This window comes from Piliocolobus tephrosceles, chromosome 1, assembly GCF_002776525.5.
Source record: "Piliocolobus tephrosceles isolate RC106 chromosome 1, ASM277652v3, whole genome shotgun sequence".
NCBI classification, from domain to species: domain Eukaryota; kingdom Metazoa; phylum Chordata; class Mammalia; order Primates; family Cercopithecidae; genus Piliocolobus; species Piliocolobus tephrosceles.
Genome location: NC_045434.1, coordinates 66220153 through 66224793, shown reverse-complemented (window position 1 = coordinate 66224793; position 4641 = coordinate 66220153). Strand labels below are relative to the sequence as shown.

General features: G+C 46.3%; 1 long non-coding RNA gene across 1 annotated transcript; it reads right to left on the bottom strand.

The window, feature by feature from the left end:
* Positions 1-913: 913 nt before the first annotated feature.
* Positions 914-4347, bottom strand: LOC111531112. Its single transcript, XR_002728141.2, has 4 exons — positions 3751-4347; positions 2695-2746; positions 1355-1437; positions 914-973 (listed from the first exon to the last, which is right to left on the bottom strand). It is a non-coding gene; the product is annotated as an uncharacterized LOC111531112 (long non-coding RNA).
* Positions 4348-4641: the final 294 nt, after the last annotated feature.

The following is a 4641-nucleotide window of genomic DNA, read 5'->3' as shown; positions in this document are numbered from 1 at the left end:
TTCCTTAAAGGAGAAACATGGAGTAACACACACACACACACACAGGCGCGCACAATCACACTGAATTGTAAAGAGAATGAAATCAGTGCTAAATCTATCAAAGCAAATCATAGACCCTGACAGCGGAGAGGTATTATTTGTTTTTTTTCCTCCCAGATTTCTACTAAGCCTGGTGTTTTAAGCATATGTCTTGGGGAGAAGAGACCCATAGAAAGGCAATTACAATTGGTGAATGATTAATGTTGGATCTGACATTTTTATGTGTCAAATATGTTTAACTGCATTAACCTTTGCAGAATTTACACCCATACTATGAGATATATCTTGTATAGCATCGGAAATATCTGCAATCTGCCTTCACTTAAATCTTATTTACATTTATTTTATTATAGTATAAATGGGTTTAAAAAATCTTTAATACAGTTTTTTTTTTTTTTACCCCATTCTGCAGGTTCTGCTCCCTCTGTGGGGAGTCTAAGGGCAGCAGGGTTCCTTGCTGATTGCAAATAGCGCCCTGCCTGGGGACCCCCAAGAGAGAGGAAGCCAGTGTCAATTCTTCAAGCTCATGTCTCAGTTTTATCCTAAAGAGGAGGTGGCTTAGAAGGCCAGGAGTTGGCATCCGACGTTATGTGGCATCCAAAGGTATAAAACATAGAGGCAGAGAGGCTTTTCAGTAGACAAGCAATTTTTAACTTTTACAAGTTACAGAAAATGCAAATTTTCATAGCATCAGTGTTAGAAAAGAAAGATTAAGTGGTTCCCATCTGTGGTGCTTTCTCCAATCTGCCCATCACCAGTCCCTCTGAAGAAGCACGTGCACTCCAGGTGTCTCCTTCATTGATCACATTTCTCTCTGGCTGTCTCTCTTCCTAAGTCAGAGTTACTCTTGGTGCTGCTGCTGCTGCTGCTGCTTTGACTGCCAAGGCCTCATCGTCGTCAGCTCCATGCCTCCTGAACTTCACTCCACTGAAATCTGGTTGGGTATGAGACAGACTCCGGTGGAATGAAGGACAAGAGAAGCACATGGATTGCCTGAGGATCTTTTTCTCAGAGGGAGGGGACACATGTCAACCCCAGCCTGTGGACACTGCATTACCTGGCCAAAGGCCTTTGGCATCCTGGAATCACACACTTGGGAGATGTCGAGGACCTGAATACTCCTACCCCTCCCCAAGGATCACATTCTCCAAGGAGGCTGCAGAGAGCTAGTTCATCAACACGTCCTTGCACCTGCTGCACAGATAGACAGTGCTGAGTTGGGGAGATGAGTCTGTCGGGCCAGGGACTCTTGACTGTTTCTAATTTTCAAAGCAGCCACCCAGATAAATCCATGTGGAACCTCCTCTGTGTTTACCTAGTTGGGATGCTGGTCACCCCCTCCCTTTGTGTAGGTCCCACTGTGTGTGCCATAACTGAGCTCGGTGTGGCTGGTCCTTTCTAGAGGAAACAGAGAAAAGGCAGGTGTTCTGCAATTGCTTTAGAAAAATTCAGCTACTCTGAGCTTGCTTACCAAGGCCATGGAATGCAGGGACACGGGCATTCCTCTCCACAAGGTACTGTCCAAAGAGCACGAAGAGCACTTTGCAGCCCCATTTGCCAGTGTGAAATCCCGAAGAGGTACGTGAGGAACTCAGGAAAAACCACAACTCCCAGCTGGAGCTAGGCCCATTCATGGGGGTGGGTGGACGGAGGAGGGTAAGACTCCTTGTTCTCAATCCTAGAGACTTATCTAGGAAGGACAGCCTGCAATGGTCCCACATCCTCCCCCAGATGTGCCTGGAAAATGATTCAACTATTTCTTTGCTGGGCATGAGGATGGAGGATTTAGGGAGGAAGAAAGAAAGCTAACCTAGCTTTCATAGACAGAGTCAAATAGGAAGGATGCAAAGTATCTAAGAGTTTTCTGTCCTCTCTTAAAAGAAATGCCCATCAGCCCATTGCGTGCAGTTGCTGCCCTGGCCTCTTCCTTGTTGTGTTCAGACATGCCCATAGCTCAGTGCAAGCCCCATAAAAGGCTGTTCTCAGCATCAACATGCAGGCTGGATGTGTTGGGGCAGATGTACCTTGTTGTTTGAAATACTTTCTTCCTGGGGCTTGTTCTGACCCGAATCAGGGAGGCAGTATCTCGTATGTGGCTCCTCCCCATGTATCTAGCCTTCTGGGCATTGGGTCTCTCTGAAAAAGGCCCTTAAGCAAGGGCTTGAGGTTTCTAGCTAGTGCTGAGAAGGAGTCACACTCTCCTTGGTCTGAATGTAAAGACTCTTTGCCAGGCTGATCACGGGACTTGCTGGGAGGCAGAGATCTGGGTACTGAGGGGAAGACTGGTTCATCTTCTCCCACTCTGCCTTCTTGATAAACACTCACAGTTCTCAATAATGAGAGGAAAATGCACCCTGCTTGTGAATTATCTGGACTAGATACTCCTCCTGCACTGCTTTTGACTCATTCCCAGTCAAAGGGAAGAAAGAGTCTGTTGGCTGTGATAAATAAATGATGACCCAGGCTGGTGGGAGGAAATGATGCCGGGAAGGCAAGATTCTTTGCCTTCTCTTTAGATTTCTGCTTAACTCCAAGAGCAAAAGGGTCAGTCAATTCTTTTCCCTCCAGAATCTCTGTACCTGCTCTTCCCTTCCCAACACGTACAGTCCACTAGATTATTCAAGTCCTCACTCTGGAGTGTGCAGAGAGCCTCACCCTCATGTGGGGTCCATACCCTCCAAGATGGGTACTTGAGAGATGACAATGTCTGCAAAAAGCAAATAGGAGGTGGCATTAATGTCAGAGAGCCCTGAAAAAGTGAGTTATTCCCTTATCACTCTCCACTCTCCAGCTGTAGACCTGTAGCTGCTACAGGCAGAGACAAAAGTCCTTGAGTCAGAACCTATCAGGAGACTGGACCTGCTCTAGACTCTGGGTTCAAGATTCTTCTGGCCACTATGCCTTCGCTAACTAAATCCCCCAGTGGCCTTCACCATGGTTACATGGGTCTATAGCCAAGCACATGCATGATCAGAGAACAAACCATACATGGGCTCACTATAGGGTACGTTTATCCAGTGACCACTATCTTCCCCCAAGGATTACGTCCCAAGTGTCTTCACAACATTAAAACCAACTTGAACATGAGACTCAAAGAATGAAATCAGGTCCTAAATTTTCCAGTACAGCTGCACCCTGCACCCCAGGACTGAAAAACCAGCTAAATCTCTGTTCTCCTAGTTGAGTAAATCTCCACAAAACCAGACAGAGCTACAATCTTGGTGCTTAAACTGCTCAGCACCCACCTTATCACACCAATTCCCATTATCAGCAGGATTTACTGCCTGGGATCCCTGGAAATCCTTGAGAAAACACAAAAGTGGCTGAGGATTGGTTTAAAATACAGCAGGTTCAGCTATTTTAGCCTTGGAGGAAGTTGATAATTGACTTGCAGTGAATATGGCATTTTCCAGTCTCCTCTTCCTGCCCAATGAGCCCCCGATCTAGCCACTCAGCTTTGTTTTTCCAAAGCTCCCCAAATCCACAGATTTCAGACTCACCTTTAAGTACGAGTACGTGTGCCTTGAGATATCAGGACCCAGCTTTGAGTTTGCTTCAAAATAAGAATTTTTTTTTTTGTCATAAGATAATGCAGAACAAAGAGATGGCTAGAGCCATGCAGATGAGAAGAAGAAAAGAAATTTCAAGTCTTGGATGTTTCTTTTGCCCTTAAGGCTTGAGGACAGGGAACAAAAAATGAGAAACACTTACCCCATATAAAGCACCCAGTTCAGCAGGCCTGTGCAGAACAGAAATGGCTCCTGAGGAAAGGTGGGGGCCGGTCCTGAATAGTTGATTTCTCTCTTTAATGAAAAAGAACATGAGGCTGGATGCAGTGGCTCATGCCTGTAATCCCAACACTTTGGGAGGCCGAGGCAGGTGGATTGCTTAAGCTCAGGAATTCAAGAACAGTCTGGGCAACATGGTGAAACTGCGCTTCTACAAAAAAATACAAAAAATTAGTCAGGCGTGGTGGTGTGCGCCTGTAGTCCCAGCTACTTGAGGGGCTGAGGCAGGAGAATCGCTTGAACCTGGGAGGTTGACGCAGCAGTGAGCCCAAGATTGCACCACTGCACTCCAGCCTGGGTGACAAAGTGAGACCCTTAAAAAAAAAAAAAAAAAATGAAAGCAGAGGAAAGTGGAATTGAAGGAGAGGGAGTAAAGGTAGCCGGAAAGGACAGAGTTTGGAGTATGGTTGAGAATTGAGCTGAATTTTTAGAACAGAGATTAGTATAGTAACAGACAATAAAAGAGAAACTGGTTTTTCCAAGTCAAGGGTGAGCAAGAGGGACTCAGCCCATTTCAAGGAGGTGGTACTAGTTTCACTCTTTATTTATGCACCTCTCAGCAAAGCTTCAGGTTACCTGCTGAGCTCAACCAATGGAGAAAGGGCCTAGCAGCTGGTCCCACCTCTCAGAACCCACACCCCTGGGGGGCCACGAATGGAGAGGTCTTTCTGCAGGCTACGCGTACTTTCTCATTGTTCCGTGAACACCAGAAAAGGGAAATGAGGTCTTTGTCATCCTAGAGTTGGAGAGACACTGCAGGTTATCTGAACCTTGCACCTGAACACTTCGGCCTCCCAGAGACCTAATCGGGGAG